The sequence below is a fragment of the Papilio machaon genome, chromosome 19, assembly GCF_912999745.1.
Source record: "Papilio machaon chromosome 19, ilPapMach1.1, whole genome shotgun sequence".
Lineage (NCBI taxonomy): Eukaryota > Metazoa > Arthropoda > Insecta > Lepidoptera > Papilionidae > Papilio > Papilio machaon.
The window spans coordinates 731,249-754,327 of NC_060004.1; the positions used below are offsets into that span (position 1 = coordinate 731,249).

Below are 23,079 nucleotides of genomic sequence, written 5' to 3' on the forward strand. Positions count from 1 at the left end.
TCGAGATCTGTAAATCGGCTCTGAGGATTTTGATGGAATTTGGCACACATGTAGAACATAGTCTGGAAGAACACATAGGCTACTTATTAAGTTTCATTTTTTAATTCCGCATGAACTGAGACGTAGGCGACAGGTAGTCTTACTAATATTATAAATGCGAATGTTTAGATGGATCGATGGATGGATGTTTGTTTGTTTGAAGGCAATGACTTATAAGAGATAGACATGTTATACACCTACATGAGTGCCTTTTTAAATGGCGCAAGTAGTGCTATATCTATGGGCAGTTACTTATTATAATATTTTACGCTAAGAACGAGACGAATGATTAGGGAAACATGTTGTTAGAAAGAGATAAATATAGGTCATAAGTAACGTTTTGATATTTGCCCAACTGAATGCGACCCGGGCAATTACCTGGATTTTTCATTGCCATTCGAAAGCTAATACAACGTATCTATAACTTTAAAAACATCTTAGTTTGAAAGTACCTCCGGAACGGCTGAACGGGTCTTGATGAAATTTGGCACAGATGTAGAACATAGTCTGGCAGAAGACATAGGCTACTTAAGCTATTAAGTTTTTTTAATTCCACGCGGACGGAGTCGCGGGTAAAAGCTAGTTTATAATATTAGTAAGATTGTACAAGGATTGATTGTATTCATCTTATTGTGAATCACAGACAAACAACAGTGCAGATAAGGTATTTGACGGGCTACGATATGCTATCGTTTTACAAGGATTCGCTTTCAATGTACTACGCTTATCTACAGGACAGTACAGTTAGTAAATATTTATTGAATCTAGAATCTTTTACTTAAATAATACGTCTGTATTTATTATCATACATACTGTAACGTTATTTGGATTTTATTTGTTAAATTTAATTGATTAAGTTTTGTGAGAACAAGTTCCAAATATTTCGTTTCTTTAGCCGACTTCAAAAAGAAGGAGGTTATCAATTCGACTGTATTTTTTTATGTGTGTTACTGCGAATCTCCGCCCCTGGTGGTCCGATTTTGATAAAAATTATTTTAATCGAAAGGAAGTGCTTGCAGATGGGTCCCATTTTTTTTTTGTTTTTTTTTAAATAACTAGAAGACTAGTAGATTTATTTATTATAAAGATTTGAATTTATATGTTTACTAGCTTTTGCTAGCGACTTCGTCTTCGCGGGATTAAAAATAAACTTTCATTTTTAGTAGCTATGCCAAATTTCAGCGAGATCTGTTTAACTGTTCTAGAGATACCTAATATCAAACATCCATCCATCTTTTCGTATTTATAATATTAGTATGATCTATAAAATTTATTTCTGTGGAAATTAACGAGTTAAAAGGCAATTATTTATAGATTCTACCGCGTTCATCATTACACTTATTTTACGTATAACATGTACTAAATGTAAGTAAATTGAAGCCAGACCATTGCAATATCTGTAGGAATGTTGTTGTACTAATGAACTGCTTCTGCTGATAACGAATGGAGGTCGGAATACTTTCTACTGTCTGATGATAACACCACATGTAGTTATTTATCATCATCATCTGTCCTTATCCCACTCGCGTGGAATCGGAGGTACAAGTTTTTATAAACCTTAAAGTTTTGGCCTAATTTTTTACGGCCGATCGCCTGCCTTTCACCAACCCTACTTGGGAGGAATATAATATATATTTATAATATACGAGTAGTCGCATACGACTCTGGCCGCGTAGCATTAAAAAAAAAATAATAAGTAACCTATGTGATCTTCCAGACTATGTTCTACATCTGTGCGATATTTCATCAAGATCCTTTCAGCAGTTCCGAAGATACCTTCAAACAAACATCCATCTATCTATTTACCAATAAGATCCCATTGTATGTAACGTTAAAGCATCGTAACAAAAAATATTTCAATCATAGTAGGATGCAGTTTTTTGTTCTGGCCGTCTTAAAAGAAAGAGATGGTGACTGCTGTCTATTTCTTTCTAAGCTAAGTCGATGTTACAGATTTGGACAATCAACCTGTAATATTGAATATATTTTATAAAAATACATGCATATGTGCAATTTACGAACACCATAGATGTTGACACTCTCGAAATCTTTATTTGATAACACGTTCGGTCTTAGTTTTTTTTTTTTTTGAAAAGAAACAAAGGGATAACATATTTTTATGTAATGACACCGAGGTTCATATGTATGTCCAAATATGTAGTCCTTATTACAAAATAATAAACCTGTTACCCTTTTCGGATTCCCTTATTGCGATGTAGGGTGGAAGTGGAGTATACTCGATATAGTCCTACCTTGAAGCTTGTCGAATATTTATAGGTCAGAGGTACGGACGAGGTCGTGGTAAAGTCCTATCTTCACATAAAGTTAAGATATGCCATGCGATAGATGTATAATTTTTCTTGTGATAAAAGAAAAGATATGTTTGCTACAGTTGAAAGACATATCTACTTAAAAACGTAAGTAGACCACAGATCAACTTTGACCCAGATTTGGAAAAAAACTATTTATAAATTTGAATCAAATTGAATGAGAAATGAAATCGACATGTTCTTTTAAATCTACACATTTGGAAAAAATATTAATTTTTACAAAATGATTAATCCTGGTCGTGAAATTCTATTGCACGAGAATATGGTTTACACAGCATTACTTTGTAATGCATAGTTGTATTTTAAACACTATCTTATCGCGTAATATAGCTTAGCTTTAAGTGTACGCGATACTTTGTAAAGCCATATCTTGCGATGACTCATGTCTGACGTAAGTTTCACCCCTTATTTAGGGGAAGTGGGTTTGGTATTGTACAGGCCGACAGGTACCTATTTACGACTGGCTTTTGGCATTTTGTGACTTATGTGCCATTTGCGACATTACGTACCTTTAAAAGTATATGCCACCGAAGATAAATAGACATTTGATTAGTTATATATCTTGTAATAATCGTCAAATAGTGACTCACACGTTATCTAAAGTTATTGACTCTGATTCATTACGTAAAATTACTTTATTAGATCTAATGTCCACAATGCTGTCAGCGCGCCTCCTTGGCTGCGTTTTGTAAGGAGTCATTTCACTTATAATATTGCAGCTGTTGTTTTACACAAGCTGAACAGCCTGAGTCGCACGGTTAACGGCTAAGTGGAAATAGGGACTTTTATATGTTTTTGATGAGGGTCTTTTGTAATGATTTTTGGCACTCCGCCCGACGCCCGACCGCGCCCTGTACGCAGTGCGCGCTACTGCTGGGTCAAGGTTTCTGATCTGCTATTGTTTATTATCTGAATCGATTTGACTGAAAATTGGTGGGCAGGTAGCTTAGAACCAGGAAACGGACATAGGATAATTTTTACCCCGTTTTCTATTTTTTATTCCGCGCAGACGGAGTCGCGGGTAAAAGCTAGTCAGAAGATAATTACTGATTCATAGTAATTCAATTGTAGTTATACTCTTTTATAAAGAATTGTCATTTACCACTATTATGTTTTAAATGTTGCAAGTTCAATTTATTTAATTTTTAGTTACACTTGCGATGTTATTGTTAGTAATAGAGTAGATATAGTTGAAGTGTGTGCGTAGGTATTTGTTGAAGCAATTATAACTTCGTATGCAGTTTTGATAATAACAAAGTATCAAGGTTGAATTAAGGTCAAGGATTTCTTTTGTTTTTGTTTTGTTGCAACATTGTTGCAGAAGATGCATTCTGTGTATATTCCCTTCTCTTTTCATAATATACTTTTTAATAATAAGATTCGTTATCAGTTATAAAGTGATGGATGGATGTTTGTTAGAAGGTATCTCTAACGATCTTGATGAAATTCGACACAGTTTTAATACATAATCTAGAATCTAGAAGAACACATAGGTTGCTTATTAAGTTTATTTCTTAATATCGCGCGAACGTAGTCGCGGGTGACAGCTAGTTACAAATAGTTGTACGTCGTCCATTGTCACATTTACATTAAGTATTTCCGGAGTCGTAAACGTACAATGCAATGTATTAAACATAATCTCTGTATATGTAATATCGTCTGTTATCTGACTCATCCCCAATAATATAACTTTGGGGAGATGTTCTAGGAATGCCTGGAACGGAATGTGACTGGGGGAGGGCTTGTGATGTACAGTTTGTTAGTCATAGTTAATTTCATCTCTAGGAAAACTACATTATTGACTGTTTTCTGGTTAGCAACGTAATTTAGATTAGATTTATGTAGACTATTAGGAGCAAAAAGAAATTTTAAACTATAGTTCTCCTTGCAAAAATTTAAAATTCAAAGAAATGTGTATCCGATTTAAAACAAAAGTAAAATTCTAGTACGTTAAGGAAGCGTTTAGTTATTTTAACGGCATAATAAATTTAACAGCTATGTGTCAACTTTCGCCATTCTCTTCCGTTGCTATCTTTGCATTTTTTAAATATCCTTATATAAAGAAAGTAATTTAGGTTGACTTGCATTTCATTTGATCTTGGAATTAAGATTATCGCGATCTTACATTTACAGCCATTTTATTTACAGGTTTAAGTCAGAGACAATATTAAAAAAACAGTTATCTGGAGTTATTTAAATAAAGGTTCACTTGGCATGACCATAATGTATCCATGTCGTAGAAAATGTTTTTTAATGTACACAAATATGTCTGTTCTACTTTCTGTTCTGACGCTTCTATGGCGCCTGGATGACTAGACATTGGGTGACGAAACTACGTCCTTATAATCATCCCCCTACAAGAATGGGGGGGGGGGGTACATTGGCACGAAGCCCAAAGTTTTATTAGTCTTCCTGTTTCTGAGAAAAGTTTGCCAACTCGGGAGGTAAAAGGATTTTATTGTATACCTCCTTACTGTGATACATTTCTGATACATTTTCATAGATCTACTAGCTGTCGCCCGCGATTCCGTCCGCGCGCAGTTAAAAAATGGGGAGGGGGTTATGAAAAATAGATGTTGGCCGATTCTCAGACCTACTGAATATGCTCACAAAATTTCATGAGAATCGGTCAAGCCGTTTCGGAGGAGTACGGGAACGAAAACTGTGACACGAGAATTTTATATATTAGATGTAGAAATATGGATTAAAAAAATAGCACTCAATTATTGATAAATTTTATTTGAACTACATTTGAAATGTGGATCAAAGCGTCAAACAATTGCATACTATTAAATAATTTTGACAAAAAAATAAATTGTTTCGTTTGATGAATGGCAGAGTTGAAAATTTCCCGTGCGACTCAAAAATGCAACAATGCTTGAAGCCGGTCGTATGTAAGACCTTATGTGACCGGTGACATGTGGGCCGACTGCCACTGCTTTCCCAGCGGTGGCCACATGGTGATAGGACTACGAAATATACCAAAATGATAGCTATTACTGTGTGATATAGTTGCATTTTCTTTGTGGACGTTAACTGTTGTATTTTGGACAGAAATGCGTACAATTTATTACTGTTTAAACCACTTATTATCACCTAATTCCTTGAGTACACGAGATAATAACTTCTTTTTATTTACCAATTTATTAGTATGATCAAACGAAATTTAATTTTTAACTTAAATAAATTTAGTAAGTGGTATTTCTTGGCTAATAATGTTTGTGGTAATATTTTCATGCATTTTAATTTTTATATTGTTTATCTCATTTAATCTTAGCACTAAATTGCATCGCTAAACTGTAGTATAATCCGATTCACGTACCTCTCGCCGTTCCCACGGGTACCTCGCAAGTTAGATTTTACAAGTTCCAGTTGTATATAACCGTTTCTAATCACACCTTCATTTATGTATTAAGGATATTTTTTTTAAAGGAAATAGTGTGAATCCTTTGTAGAAATATTAGGTTGATAAATTTAGTTTTTCATCGTTCACTTTTTAAACGAACAAAAAGTCGCGCCCAACGTGGGGCTCGAACCCACGACCCTGAGATTAAGAGTCTCATGCTCTACCGACTGAGCTAGCCGGGCTTATGCACAGATTACCCAATTTACTGATAACGCTTCTCGCTTCGCTTCGTTAAATCGGCAGCTGCTATTCTGTTATGAGAATGAATTTTAACAACAATGTTTTGACCTTGTTTTTTTTACCTTGTAACTGGTTTCTCCTCTTAGCAATGAATGACAACTGTCTTTTATATATTAAAGAAGTTTTACTTTTAATTTAAGTTAAACGCGTTTGGAAACACGGGTGCATAAATACACATTTTTAAATGAATACAATCTGTACTCAGGGAGACCCTTAGTGGTCACTTAACCTCTCTGGGTATGGTAAGCTATTTCAGGCTTAGCATAAATTTTTGTGACATTCGTTATCATCATCGACAAATTTTGTATTAGTGCATTGTTTTTTGTGTAGGTACTTTACATTCCACTATTGGATGTAAAGTACACCAAAAATCTAATACTAATTTCGAATAATATTTATTTTTAGTTAAATTGTATTTATATGACTAACTCATGCTTATCTTAAATTCACACATAGTTAACAGTTATATTTGTAATTAAAAGACGTCTCATTGTTCCTCCCTTCGTCTTACAATTTGTTACAAATGTCTATACAATGAGTAAGTAGGCAAATATACTATTAGTAACGAACAATTATCAGTAACTGTTGTACTGTTCGACTTTAATATGTATACTTATAATGTATACTCTATTTGTGTGACCTCTACCGGTGTACCCCACCGGTAGAGGTAGCGCTAGGAAGAGATAGATGGATTGCGTGAAAGGTGACATGATCATCAAGGGGGTAACAATGGATGATAGCAGACAGATTGATGTGGACAGATGGATGTTGGAAACCTGGTGCACCGTCCCTACGTAAGTGGGACAAGGTCAGGGAGATGATGGTGGTTACAAGGCGTATATAGTGTGGACGAAATAGAGAGGAAATACTGATTTTCTTTTGTCTTCGGACCACACCATTACTTTAAAATTGCGATCTTGTTTTTATTTATTTAGACACAACTGTCAGGATTTTAATTCGCAAATGCGTGCAGGAATCGTTCAGGAATTTCGCTCCAATTCCTTCCCCCTCGCGTATTGTGAAGAAAACAAAAGGTGACGGATCTTTTGTTGTTTTCACACGTAGAGAAAGTGGTTTTTTATAGCTGTCGGTTGATGGAACGTTAGTGATGAGACAGGGGTTCAACCCCTGTACAAATAAAATGAATTAAATTTGAACTAATGCTAGTAGTAGTAGTTGGTGAATATGCAGATTTTTAAAGTGTCTTTCTACTCAATTTCTGAAGTAAATCAAATATTGTAGACTATTATCAGTTAGTTATTTACTAAAATATTAATATTAACGTTTTGATTTGATTGCCAACTGATTGCTATGATAGCCAACAAAATTAATCGTAGGTTTCTGAGACCAAAATGTCTGTACTAAACATAACATCATCCCTGTTATTATCTTTGACAAAACAGTGATAACAATATGTTTTACTCGGAGATTTTGGTCTCAGAAACCCATGGTAAATCAAGTTCGTAACTATTCTCGAATAGTCTAACTTGTTCTATTACTAGATAACATCTTACTGATATTATAAATGCGAAAGTTTAGATGGATGGATGTTTGTTTGAAAGTATATATCCGGAACAGATCTCGCTGATATTTGCCATAGATGTAGAATATAGTCGGGACGAATTCATAGGCTACTTATTACGTTTTTATTTAATTCCGCGCGAACGAAGTCGCGGGCGACAGTTAGTATACAGATATGTATATGTTAAATATAAAACATCGCCTTGACCGCATTCGAACCTGGCCACTCGATATTTGCAGATCGAATGTCCTAGCAGCTAAGCACTGGTCACGCGCTGCTGGTTGATGCATAAATATGTCAATTGTACATACAATGTATGTAATTTTGCATAAACTTAGGATTGTATTACATAATTACATTGCGTAAGAATTATATTAATCTATATAATAAGAATTATTATTAACGGTTTTAATGTTGGATAATATGTGATCCAATGTCACTAACAAATTCTGCGTTCACTAAAAAATCTCGCGTAATCTTAGGGGGAGGGGGGCAATCTCGCTCTTTGCTGTAGGTCAATGTAAACGTAGCAAGTCTTCAAGGAAAGGGCGTACAATTCCCTTATAGACCGGCAATGCTTCAGCGGTTCCTCTGATGTTGCGAATGTCCATTAACGTCGTATCAATTAATAAGCAATCCTCTGCTCGTTTGCCCTTTAGTACAATTAAAAAATACTTCCTAAAACTGACTGTACGGAGCCAAATATTTGATAATATGTATGATATTCATTGTCGAGTCAAACTCCGTTCGTTTCGAGTCAGCAATAATCAATACGCGTACGCTTCGCCTCGTGAATTTCAATAACACAGGGTAGGTTAGCTTTCGTTACCATACATAGAGACGCATATCGAAGTACCCCTTATGTATACGTCCATAATTATATATTTAAGTTATGTAATTTACTTATATTTGCATTTAGAAACGGACTACCTGTAGAATTAAAAAAAAAACTTGATAAGTGGACTGTGTGTTCTTCCAGACTTTGTTCTTATGTGCCAAATTTCATCTAGATCCGTCGAGCCGTTCTGAAGGTACTTTCTAAAAAAACATTCATCCATCCATCCATGTCAAATTACGCATTTATAATATTTTAATAGTTTTTAACTTGTTGTTGTTTCATTTATTCAAAAGAAAAAAACACATACTTTGCGCTTGAAAATGTGTAAACCTTCGTTATTTTTAGCATGTAAAAAAGGCATATTTAAATATGATCCCTCCTTTGTCCAACCATACTGTATAAGGCGAGTTTACATTATCATGCAAAAGTCAATGTTAGCCACTTTAAATTAACATCGCATCAAGTGAAACAAGTACTGTTAATAGAGATTTACAATATTATATTATTTAAACAGATCCACCTTTATAAGAAAATTGGAGCTTCATAAAAATCTATCTGCCCTTTTCACTACGTAGTGTCGGCACAGTATATACTACTCTTTCAGCCGTCATATCTGCATTCAGTCCCTTCTTACGCAAATCCTCTTTCAAATAATCCATCCTTATTTTCTTTTCTATACAAATTAGCCTGTAATATATCTGTTACACGTTTAGGATCAGTGACTTTGTGTCTTTGAGTTTTATATTTATTTGTTTTATATAAGTACAGTGATGCGTTTTATTAAAATACCTAGATATCGCCCGCGACCTCAATCGCGCGGAATTAAAAAAAAACTTGAGAGGTGTGTTGGGACACCCGGATGGAACAAAGTTCCTTTCGATTAATTAGTGAAGGAACCAATGTTTATTCTATGAATAAAAAACTTAAGTCTTCACAAGAAGTACATTTTATTTATATGAATTTTCGTTATATATTGTCACGTCGTTGCCATGGTGAAGTAGCGCTCATTCGTCGTTAACATACTTACTATAGCAAAAAGTGTCGTGACAACTTTTCGTAAGAATTTTTTCCGTCTAGCCCCCTTTCACAACGCGCGATAAGGAACTTCGTTCCAATAAATTAAAAACATAATAAGAAGCCTATGTGTTCTTCCAGACTATGTTCTACACTTTGTCAAATTTCATTAAGACACATTGAGCCGTTCTGAAGATATCTTTAAACAAACATCCATCCATCTAAACATACTCATTTATAATATAATATTAGTAAGCTAGCATTCTAAACGCCCACTCTTATTTAACGGTATTCAGAAACAAGGTGCTACTTTCAAGGTGAATTTTACTATGATTACTTTCGTGACTCACGTTAATCTATCTAATATGTTTTATCAATGGTTTTATATACAACGTATTTTGGCGTTCATTTTATTTAAAAAAAAAGTTAAAACATATTTATCACGTATAATTTATTTTACTCTTTTTCTTACAATTTACATAAATGCGTAAGATTTTTTTTTAAATCTTACGTCTTACTAATATTATAAATGCGAATGTTTAGAATTTAGAATTTTTGGATAGTTTTAGATAGATAGAATTGTTTTTTAGATGAAATTTGGCACAGATGTAGAACATAGTCTGTAAGAACAGATAGGCTTATTAAGTATTTTTTATTCCGCGCAGACAGAATCGCGTGCGACAACTAGTCATAAAATACAATTATCTTACACATACACATACAGCATGTTTGAATAGTACGAACTATACAGTATGACTCAAAAGTTGCGGTCACAAACAACGGCTCGGACAATAGGTCTCGTGGTACAAAGAGAGGAAAAAAAGTCTGTCTATCTGCAGGTTCATTGGCATTTCCGTTAGCTATCAATTAAGAGTTGGTCTCTGATGGGGCACGATTCTTGATGAGATGTATTGTGAATGTTGTGAAAAGATAAATTATGTGAAGGAAAATCTCGGTTTATTAAAAAGCTATGTTCTCAATTACTTTGTTTTATAATTGACTAGCGACCCGCCTCGGCTTCGCACGGGTGCAATGCAAAATATACCTACTACAGAATGTCCTTATACACAACGTTCACAGCGTTCACATTAGAAACCTTTAAATTTATCAGTGTTTCTCTACTATATTATGCATTTATTATACATACAAACCTTCCTTAAGAATCACTCTATCTATTAAAAAAAACCGCGTCAAAATCCGTTGCGTAGTTTTAAAGATCTAAGCATACATACGGACATACAGCGAAAGCGACTTTGTTTTATACTATGTATTGATATTACTAAAGAAAAAAAAATGGTTATTGTGAGAAAACTATAAAAGATAGATATATGCTATCGCGGACTTTTATTTAGCACTTTTAAAGAGCTACAATTCTTCTATACATAATTTTTATGTAGGTCCTTTAGTTAAGCCTACGTAAGCGCTGAAAGCAAAAATGTCCCTAATTTTCGCAACAATTATATATTTTAAAGCTTATATGAACAGGCTGCGAAAATACGCGGAGAAAAACTTCATCGTCCACAGAGTAAAAAAACCTAGACAACATAGTCTGTATTGAATACGACCACCCGCTGGGGTGGTGGGAGGTATGGCTAGGTGGTCTGGTCTAGGATAGGTACTCAATGTTGTACAGTCACGTAGTAAATATTTTTTAGGTTTTTTTTTTAAAAAAAAAAAGAGAGTCAGTCACTCAGAGAGATGCATACCAATGTGTTTTTTATTTTCGATTTACATATGTACATCTATCTGACGTTCTTTCACATATCTTGGAAGTAATTCAAAGATTTGTGTGAAGTCAAATAACCCGCCCTGCGTCAGCGTAGTTGACTATGGTCTAATCACCCCTAACTTAGAGTAGGCTTCGAGCCCCTCGGTGGGGACGTGTAGTAAGCTGATGATGACGAAAAGGTGTATTAAATATAGTAAAAAATCCAAGAATTTTTGTTCTTTTGTACAATATCTGTGAAATGGTTAACCGCATGTTAAGGTAAACATTCTCTAAAATTAACCGTTAAAAATAATTCGACATTGTTAAAATTCGCACATTTTGTGCGTGACTGTACCCGTTACACAAGATCCCTTTTCCACCGCTGTAAAGTCGTTCGCACTTACCTGATACGGTTTTGATCCGGGTTACCTCCCCTAGCGACACAATCATCTGACGTGAAAAAATACTCGTAGCAAATATTGCCTTGAGATCCCAGTTCCCACTAACTATAACGTATAACGATTTTGTTTTGTCTATGATCGAGTATTAAAAATATTTTAAAACAGCAAAATGTTTTTTTTTTGTCACTAAAACCTCTGTTTCTTTAAACAACTTCAACTTGTCTTTACAAGTCGAATGCGCAACTGTTTTTAACCAACTTCAAAAAGGAGGTTCTCATTTCGTTTGTGTGTAGCCATGGTACGTGACATTTGAAAGCAAAAACACTTACTCATTTGCCATTATCTTGTCAACAAAAAAGAAGAGATTTTTTCTTTATGGTTCTTTTCTTAATATTGCTTTATTTCATTCTAGACGAATATCTATGATCTCTGTAAGGACATGGGAGTTATTAGAAATGTGAAGTTATCTTAAATATGATCAAAGACTTGCCTTACATCCAAAGTTTTTCAATGAAAGCAATCTAGATTCAGTATTGCGGCCACCAAAGAAATTCCTGATTACAATTTTCAAAGCATTTATGATGTGTTGTTAAAGACAATATGTTAAAATGCAGTTTCTTGACGATAAAAAAATCAAAAAAAAAAATCTTTAAAAGTTACTAATATGGATGGATGGATGTTTGTTTGAAGGTATCTCCAAAACGGCTCAACGGATCTCGATGAAATTTGGCACAGATGTAGATCATAGACTGGAAAAACACATAAGCTACTTGTCTTTTTAATTTCGCAAGAACGGAGTCGCGAGCAACAGCTAGTCTTTTATAAACGATATATTATTTTATTAAAACTGACCGATCGATTGAAACTCAAATTTTTTTTTTTTTATCAAACATGGACTAAATCCGCATACGACATAAAAAATTGAGAAACATGTTATAATATGACAAAAAAATCGTTCAATAATTCTTTTCAAAGAACTTATATTTGTGTTAGCAAATGAAATGTAATTTTTCTTGTCGTTTATCATTTGGAAGGTCACGATGTTCTATATTGATAGCTGACCTTGCTACTTATTATAGCAATTTAACATTGATATTTGACACAAGTAGCTCATAGTTTCCAGAGTTTTTTTTATTAACTACGTGTCTCTCTTTCTCCATGTATCTTGTGAATACACCTTTTTAATTCAACTTGACTTAGGGATGGAAATTTATAATCAAGGTAAGATTAAACCATCTTCACTGTACGACTGTGGTTCAATGTGGTTTATGTTACAATGCAGTTTGATACCCGTAAAATCTAGTGTAAGCCTACATACTTCAGTTATCTTTAAATCGATATCCCCAATATATACGTAAGTTCTTCGTGCTAGGTATATAATTATATGTTTTTATTATATAAAGTATGTAATCAATCGGAAAGTAAGTATTTTCCTCGTATGTCGTGTTAAGCGCTTGTCTCGCTTTTTTAGCCGACTTCAAAAAGAAGGAGGTTATCAATTCGACTGAATTTTTTTATTTTTTTATTTTTATGTGTGTTACCGCGAATCTCCGCCCCTGGTGGTCCGATTTTGATAAAAATTATTTTAATCGAAAGGAAGTGCTTGCAGGTGGGTCCCATTTTTTTGTTTTTTTTTTTTAAATAACTAGAAGACTAGTAGATTTTGAATATAGCTTCAAAAGTTGTTGCGAAAATTAGGGACATTTTTGCTTTCAGCGCTTACGTAGGCTAAACTATAAGACCTACATAAAAATGATGTATGGCGAATTGTAGCTCTTTAAATGTGCTAAATAAAAGTCCGCAATAGCATATATCTATCTTTTATAGTTTTCTCACAATAACCATTTTTTTCTTTAGAAACATTAATTAAATTCATGCCCTATTTCCGACGCTATTATTCAAGTTCAGTATTAACCCTTATGTAAATAAATATGTTCATTATCAAGAGAATTTAATGTAGATTATATTTGCCGTTGAAACTATATCATTTTGTCTAATAGTTTAGGAGATATCGTAATAATAAAATTACGCGGAAACGATAAATGCTACATCGCGTTACAATGAATAGCACAAATTTGTTTTCTGGGCTTACGTAGGTCAAACTATATGACCTACATTAAAATGACGTATGGAGTAATTATAGATCCTTAAATTTGCTAAATAAAAGGATAGGTGGCATATATCTATCATCTATGGATGTCTCACAAAAACCATGTTATTGTGAACCAACTTCGATTAAAATGCACACGAAAAACAGCGTCGCAAGCTTACGGCGCTATTATATTATATTCGATATGAATCCTTATCCAAATAAATATGTTTGATGGCTAGAGTATTAAATGCAGATTACATTAGCCTTTAAACTATGTAATTCTGATCAATAGTTTGGAAGATATTAAATGATTAAAAACTACGCGCATTCGCAAAAATGCTACTGCGGCGCGCGGCTGGACAAAATTAAAGGCAAGCTACGATGTTTTAGTTCGTTAATTTTCAATTTGTAAACCGATTTTGATAATTAGTTCATTGTTTAAGGGAATAGTGGTTATCTGCTGCATTCTAAATTAGTTTTTGAATTGAAGTACACACATATTAAATAGGAAAGTCCTTTTCTTTATTTGTCTTATTGCTTTCCTCATAATATGTATTAAGGAAATTTGTAATTGAACTTCAAATTCACTAAAAATTGTGAAATAAAACAAAAATTTTAAGAAAAAAAAAAATAGCCGACTTCAAAAAAAACAATCTCAAACAAAATGCACTCAAAAGTAACAAAAAAAAAATTCAAACAAAATGCATTGAAAAGTACCATAAAAAACAATCTCAAACAAAATGCACTAAAAAGAAACAAAATAATAACATGAAAACTTCTTTCTTTCTTTCTTCTCTCTTTCAAAAACCCTCTAAACGCTAAAGAAAGTTCTCTTCTTTCTTGTAACATGTCTATATTGTATAATTATTGTTATTTTGGAGTCGGTTTCGGCCTAAGTAGGGACATAAACGTAAGTATGTCTAATACATCTCAAATATAAAATGTCACCTATTTACTTCGGCCGACACCGACTGCGAAATAACAATAATTATACAATATAGACATGTTACAAGAAAGAAGAGAACTTTCTTTAGAGTTTAGAGGGTTTTTGAAAGAGAGAAGAAAGAAAGAAAGAAGTCTTCATGTCATTATTTTGTTTCTTTTTAGTGCATTTTGTTTGAGATTTTTTTACTTGTCCATTTACACTCTGTAATTCATGTAGGTAACAGTTATGCGGTATCCTTTAAACTTATAATGTTACATATAACCAATATCCATAGGATAAAAGATAATTCCTTATAAAATAGACGCGTTATTTATTTAAAAAAAAATTTATAATTATTAAAGCCTATGTCACTCGGCGATAGAGCTACGTAACAGTGAAAGGTTTTTTCAAATCGGTTCAGTAGTTTTGAAACCTATTTAATGCAATCAAATAGTCTAAACTTTCCTCTTTATATTATACTAACTGTCGCCCGCGACTCCGTCCGCGCGGAATAAAAAAAATGCACACAAGATAAAAAAGTTCCTATGTCCGTCTCCTAGTTCTAAGCTATCTCCCCATCAATTTTCAGCTAAATCAGTTCGACCGATCTTGAGTTATAAATTGTGTAACTAACACGACTTACTTTTATATAAAAGAAAGTCGTGTTAGTTACACAATTATTACATTATTAATTATTACACAATTATTTATAATATATAGATGACGCCCGCAAACTCTGTCCGTGCAGAATTAAAAAATAACGTAATAATAAGCCTATGTGTTCTTTCAGTGTAATTCTACATCTGTGCCAAATTTCATCAAGATCAGTTAAGCCTTTTCGAAGATACCTTCAAACAAACATCCATCCATCTAAACATTCGCATTTATAATATTAGTAAGAATAGATTTAGGTGGCAAACAAGCAAGCAGTCACTTGATTTCGCTAAAATAGGGATGTGAAAGAGGACATTTCTCCTCCCTGTATTTCCATTTTCCTGTCATAGTAGAAGAATTTCCACAACCTTGGACAGATTAGTTCATCTTGGAAGATCTACAGGTCTGGTTTGTAAGTCAGTCCTCCAGTACATTTTTTAGCCTCAATTCTCAAGCGTTAGTTTATAAAAAAAAAAACTTTATACCAGTACCGTTGTGGGTCGGTGTTTGAACCTGTGACCTTGGCAATGACGGAGGCGTTTTCCGCCGAGCCGTCGGGCATTTAACGGTCATACCAATTACAATATGTTCATTAGAAAACATGTTTTTATGGACGATGATTTTTTTATTATGACACACTTGATTGCCTCTTTATACCGATGTTATTTTACTAATATTATAAATGCTAATGTTTAGATGGATAGATGGATGGATGTTTGTTAGAAGGTATTTGCAGAGCGGTTCACTGGATCTCGCTGTAATTTGGCATAGATGTAGAACATAGTCTTGAGGAACATAATAAGCTTTTTTTTAATACCGCGCGGACGGAGTCTTAGGAAAAAGCTTGTAAATTATAAGGATGAGCATCATATTTTTTTAAATAACATCTCTAAAAGAATAATAAGTTCTTAATGGTTTAAATTTACGTGAAATTAATGAGTATAAAAAGATTTCATTATGTGCTATATGGAATACGTAAGGTTGCATTTAAGTCTTACGAAAGGTGCTTTTTTCCTTATCACAATGACGAAATTTTATCAACAACAAGAAGAAGTATGTAAAAATAGTAGATTTAAAGTTGGCACGTCGAACAGAAGATTACACTAGATTGCGACGTGCCACTTAAACGTTGATTACTACGCTAAAATATCTAGTAGGTAGAGAGTGCCCTACATACGAAGGTTCTATAAATTAATGTCAGAATTAACGCGTCTGTGAATATTTAGCATGGTAACACTATCCATACGTGATCGTGAATCATTTAACAGTTTGGAACGAGGCGAGAGCGGCCCTTGATTACGTTACTGCAGTAATTGCTTTGCCGCGCTCATGTAAACCACTTCAGTGATGGTGTTGCCACTACTAACCACTATATTAAACTTGGGTAATGTAAACCTAGGTTAATTAATGTCCTATTTGTAAGGACGAGAGGGGACTTTTAGGTCTATATTCGTACGGTAAAGGTTTATGTATTATATACTATTTGCCAAATATAAAAGAACTAGTACATATGTACTGTTGCTGTCTTATAATAGCTTGTTAAAGGTATATAATATCAGACATAAATGATTTCACGTCTTAAACCTGAGCTGTACTTTTAATACGATCTTTGATTACTTAATATCTGATTAAACTGAAGTTGTGTGAGCCTTGAGTTTCCACTGTTCAAACACATGTAAAAAAACATATTGTAGTCTGTTTTGAGTGAATAAAATATTGAAGCTTAATTTTAGTCTTCTTTCCCTTACTTTTCTTATATGGAAAAGAAGGGAAGGGGGAAGTGTATTTGATGGAGGAATTGGCGCATAAGAAGGCAAAACGTACTCTTTCTGTGCGTCCCCTCCTAGGTCGATTAAAGGTAAGCAACGCTTCTGCAATTGCGGATATCTATGGGCAGCAGTCGCTTTGCTCTTTCGGCGAATCCAGGTCGCTGGTTACTCATTTGCCGTTAAAACTCACGGTGAAACTAAAATGTTAACAAATCCCTCGACCCTATGTTAACTAAATCGTTATATTTTTAGTGATTCATAAATGTACATTTGCCCACTGGTGGGCTTGTTGTGTGGGACAGTCTTTATATCACACGATTACTGTTAGTTAAATTAAAGTCGAGCACTCGCAGACCGTTATGACACGCCAAATGGTCACATGGCCATTAGAATATTTAGTCATGTGAATATTTAATTTAAATTATTTTAACCTAGATTTTAGAACTATGAAAAGAATTTTTTCTAAAGTAACTTTAGACAACGTTGTAAATTTTCTGGCTATAAATCTTACAATAGCTATTGTTATTGTGTTCCTCTCGCTTGCATTCTTGACAACAAGGTCGTTTTATTTGATGAGGGCTCATCCCACATGAAGTACGAGGTCATTACTCACGGCGTTAGGCTGTGTGTAAACCAAACATTCAAAAAAATTTTTAGTCTCGTAGACATCTTTTTTTACTAATACCGATAAACCCCCTGATACTGTTTTTTTCTAAATTTTGTTAAAACCTCAACCTTACTTTCAATTGTACACCTTCCAGTCCCGTTGTTCCGTGCAACCTACTGGTTCTACCTGAACGTCTTTGGTAGTCACTAGAGTTCACTCTCAACTGACTAAATTCTGAGCAATCTCTTTGTTATAGTTTAAATTCATCGAATTATTTCATTTAAAAAATGACGTTGGCTGCAGATTTATCTTGATCTCATCATCGTATTAAAGTGTTGAGCTAATTGAAGGGACGGTCGCCTCGGAAATAGAATGATTGTGTCCGACAAAGTCTAATTTAAAGTTGCCCACGCGGAGTCTTAACGTGTGTATAATTTGGTAGAAGTTAACTGAAAAGTCCATAAAAACTTGGTTAGTCTGATGGTTATAACTTTTGTAAAGCTGTTCTAGGATCTCAAAAAATCTAATCGTGGTCTTAGAAAAGAATTCATCCGTTGTACAGTTACGTGGTACAAACTTGCACAATTTCGTCCAAACTTTCGCATTTATAATGTAATGTAAGATTGTTAAAAGGCTTCAAATGCAATTTCGAACTTATAAACTTTAGCTGAAATAGACGACGTAGGTTAAAAAAGTATGCATGATCATGTAGGAAATTGTAGGGTTTATTTGAAAAATAATCACAAGATTATAACGATTGTCCTTGTATAATGGATTATTAGACCTCGACGAAGTCGCCCACAGTAACAATGACCTGTGCAGTCAAGTGCAATAAAGTCATATGACATGCGCATTGTGATGTCCAATTGAAATATATTCAAGAATTACCAAATAGATGCTTTGTAATTTTAAAATATTTTATATCAACTTTTATGGACATTATTTAGGAGAATGTTGACTGTACAATATCATGAAAAATGCAAAGCAACCAATGCATAAACCTAACGTTACATTAAAATAGTCATATGGCTAAAAATTCGGCTTCAAATTTTGCGGTAAAAATTTGCAGCCAAAAATTCACACAGCTTCAGTCAAAGGGGTAAAATGTGGGGAAGGGGTGGTTTGCATTGACCGGAAAGACCCTACCAGCAATTTTACGATGCGCAAATTGCGGCTGTAATTTGTGAGGGTGTTAAAAATAAGTTTTCAGGGCATTAAATAGTGAGTCGCGTTGCATAAGTCGGAAAAAAATTTATGTTGTGTACTAACGTTTTTACTTAGTTTTTTATAAACTAAATGGGGAAATATTCCAGTGTAATACTCCACTGCGATTCGTACCAGTTTAGCATTGTAGACTTTTTTCAATATAAAAGTCATTTTTGACAATACACGGACCTTAATTTAACACGATTAAAGTCGTTAGCAAATCATTGACAATATGCTTAGAAATTGAGCGATTTAAGTATTAAAAACAACACATGATATGATCACTTAAGCAATGTAGATTCTGATGCAGAGATTTTAAACTCGTTGTAATATAAAAGCAGACTTTACTGGTTGCAACTGGTAGACTCTGGTTACATCAATAAGATTAACGTGAGAATATAACAAAGGGTATGCGACGTAATTGTCAAAGGCCGCCGGATCATAGCAATGAATATTTAATGCGTCTGCAAACGGAAATGATAATGTGGCATCTTTATGTTAATATATTCCTGATTCGAGATCAACATCTGTTACTTGCAGTTACGGGGCCAAAGTTCTTTGAAGAAGCTGCTTCAAATTCGATCAAAGAAAACCCAACATCATCTTGTACATCAACCTCTATTTGTTCCACTCATGCGGAGTCACCATAGCTTTTCCTTCTCCAGGTCGATTTATCTCTATCTCCAATGTATTTTTAAAAGTAAAGTCAACATCAGCAACCGAAAAATTAAAAATGCGTCAGCTTTTTACAAAAATCCAGTTAGTTAAGCAAAATATCATCGATTTTTGTTTCGAAACATGCAGAATTTCGTATTTTAACTTCTAAAAGATCTAAAGTGTTACAAATTAGCAATTCCTAAACATGTTACTACAAGTTCCAGTTCTATTAAGACTAGTGTTATGCCCAAAACGAGACATTCGAGAGGGAAATGAGTCCGTATATATAATTATGTAAATGTTCGTATGTATGCCAGTAGTACACCTTCGTCCGCTTCTTGCGTGCGCTTGCTCGCGTGACTGTCCGTCCGATCTGAGACGGTTACTGTGGGATGTTGCGTGTTTATCTGTTTGATTTATTAGTTTGAATGTAGATGATTAGCCAAGACTTTTTATTGCTACTGTTTCGCTTCTACTCGATTTAAACCCATAGGTTAGTGTTCTACGTTCCTTTTTCGTTTATAAGTCTTATACTGGATATAAGCTATGGTCTTACAATATCATTATCCTCCTGGGGTTTAGTGTTAGATATGCATTCTGATAGGATAGTAGAACATTTGTAGGAAGTAACTACATTACTCGGAATTTAATGTGGCACGTCGGCAACATGAGAAGTCTTACCTTCGAAGTGCCAACTCAAGATCCTGGTATTATACATAATTTTTGAAAATCATCCTAGATCGTTTTGATTTCGTTTAGTAACAATAATATCTTCGGTTCCTTGCATATTTTCATTTGAATTATATTTAAAAAAGTCAACTGCATATAGTGAAAGTAGATTTCAGACAAAATTTCTTACCATTTTGACTAGAAATTATTTTTTAGACCAAATTTTGCAAATTGAACGCATATTAGTTTGTCAATAAAGTGTAAATATATACAGGAACGCTTAATGGATGTTTAGCGATAAATTAAAACAGAATTAATTGTGTTCTGTCGTATGTCTGACACGGCATCGGGTCTTTATAGATAAACTAGCTGTCGCCCGCGATTCCGTCCGCGCGAAAATAAAAACGTAATAAGTAGCCTATATGGTCTACCAGACTATGTTCTACCTCTTTACCAAATTTAATCAAGATCTGTTGAGTCGTTTCGGAGATACCTTTAAACATACATCCATCCATCTAAAAATTAGCATTTATAATATTAGTAAGATTGTTCACGCAAAAGGAAAGCATAGACATCAACTGACTAAAGTTATAATATTAAATATAGCACAATAAGTAGATTTACTCAGATCAAGTATTCAACATAATAGTTGAATGTCGGTATTCGAACCCACCACCGCTATATATCGTTCAAAGACTATTAGCGCTGTTTAATTTAATATGCAGTTATAATCATTCTGATGTACCAGTGATCTAGAATTTAGTGTATCACAGTTTTAGATATACCAGTATATCTATGTGGTCACGTAACGCCGCGTGGTCGGTGTTAATAACGTAATTCATAGAAAGCTGAAGACTGAAGACCGGTTAGATGGACTTTTATAATGTGACTAGCCTCACCTAGATAACATCTTGTGATGCATTTATGTAATATAGCTGTTGACAAAGACAATCTGTCATAATTGTAGTCTCATTGTGCAAGATGTTGCGTAACAGCTATGTCTTCACTGTTGGAATACATGTTAAGAAGCCAGTGTGACAAACCAGAAATAATACAGATTGTTGTTAATTCAGATATGACGCCCAGTAGAAATATATTAAAGAACTAGCTGTCGCCCGCGACTACGTCCGCGCGCAGTTTAAAAAAAAATGAAAAATAAATGTTGGCCGATTCTCAGACCTACTGAATATGCTCAAAATTGCGACTATAATTTGAGATTTAAACTATCCTATCTCTCAAGTTGGATCGAACTGCACATGGTGTGCGAATTTTATTATAATCGGTTAAGTGGTTTAGGAGTCCATTGAGGACAAACATTGTGACACGAGATTTATATATATTAAGATAGTAAATATTACCGACTTAGGGAGTAACTAGGGAAAAAGGAAAGAAGATCAGTTTTGTGGCATTTATTAACTCTTTATCCATATAGAGTAGAGAACGCATATAGATGTGCGTAGCTTAGAATAATCAAACGGTTACACAATCGCCCCTGGGCGGGAGAGAGTGGCGGGAAAGTGCGCTTGACAGTCACGCACCGGTGTTACTACTCTCCGCTAGGGGGGCGACAGTTTGTGTCCACGCCCACGCTTGTTTCTAGTGGGCACTACTTACTGCTGCACTCAGAGTGGGACAGTAAATGATGTAATTACGTAACAATAATGATTACACGTTATCAGAAAACTAGACGTATAAAAAAGATGTATAAAACAAAGGCTTAACAGTTCAGTGCTAATAGCCCTTAGACGACGAGTCTCACAAAGAGCCACGCCACTGCGAGAGTTCTTTACAGACTAAGGACGCTCGCTTTTGTGCTTTATATTGTTAATTTTTAAAAAACTAGCTTTAAGACTCTTCCACGTTTGTCTCTTGGTGTTTTATGCTTGGTAATTTTCTTAAAATTAAGAAAATTGATATAGAATACGGTTATATTTATTTAAAAATAATTGTTGTGAGAAATACCTATTTTCACTTCAAGACTTCTGATTATTTCTTAATATACTAATCCATGTATATTTAAATGTGCTATGTTTCTATGTGTTTCGTCGAACACACGGAAAAACTCAAACATTGCTTCATTACGCGTGATAACTGGGAATTAAATTATAAATAACCTCACTACGGCAAAATGGCAAAAAAAAACAAATAATCAAACTCTAGACAACTTGACGTATGTTATACAATTGTTACAGTATATAACAGTACAGTAATTTAAATAGACACAAGATATAAGCTATGCAAATATAATTTCATTGAGAAATGGCCGGCGACCTCAAGTCGAGGGCGCATTGATAAACGGTTGTTTACCTTTAGCTAAATTTGTGTTCACTCAAATATAAAAATAGTAGAGTAATACTCAAAAAATCCTATTACACTGTTTCACCTTTTATGTTTTATTATCTGTCGATCGCGACTCCGTCCACGCGGAATTAAGAAAACTTAATAAGCCTATGTGTTCTGCCAGACTATGTTCTACATCTATCCATTGAGCCGTTGTGGAGATACCTTCTAAATATTTGCATTCATAATATTAACGGGGTTTTTTGTTGCAGGTAAAATGATTAAGAACTTTTTGCTGAAATTGTAACAAGTAAGTTTTATAATGCAATGGGTTTTGTTGATGTTAATAAGTACGACTAAAATTATCAAAAAAAAAAAAAAAAATCGTAAAACTTATCTTCGATTTTTACATACTCAACTTACTCTACTTAGTTATAGGTTTGAATGTACTTTTTATATATTTTTGTATGGCATAAACTGCGCGTTTTCACCCGTCATTGTATGCTAATGTATTGCCATATGTGCTATGCCACGCTATGCCACCACTCATACAAATAACGCCAACTATCCTCGCGCAGATCTGCCATCGTATGCGGACACGGACCTTATCTGACAAGAATTGAGCTGCGCCATTGTTGATGTGTAAGGAATCATTTTGTTGTAAGATTCAGGAGTACATTATTAATGTATTTTGAAAAAAGCATCAGTAACTTGTTTGAGAA

At 34.1% G+C, this 23,079-nt stretch overlaps 1 protein-coding gene and 1 non-coding gene across 2 annotated transcripts in view; one reads left to right on the forward strand and one right to left on the reverse strand.

Annotated features, from left to right (window-relative positions):
- The window catches only part of LOC106708283 (GTPase-activating protein CdGAPr), a 60,691-nt gene that overhangs the window by 10,403 nt on the left and 27,209 nt on the right, over positions 1–23,079 (forward strand). The gene's annotated exons all lie outside the window — the stretch shown is intronic.
- On the reverse strand, positions 5,885–5,957 carry Trnak-cuu. Its single transcript has one exon. It is a non-coding gene; the product is annotated as a tRNA-Lys (tRNA).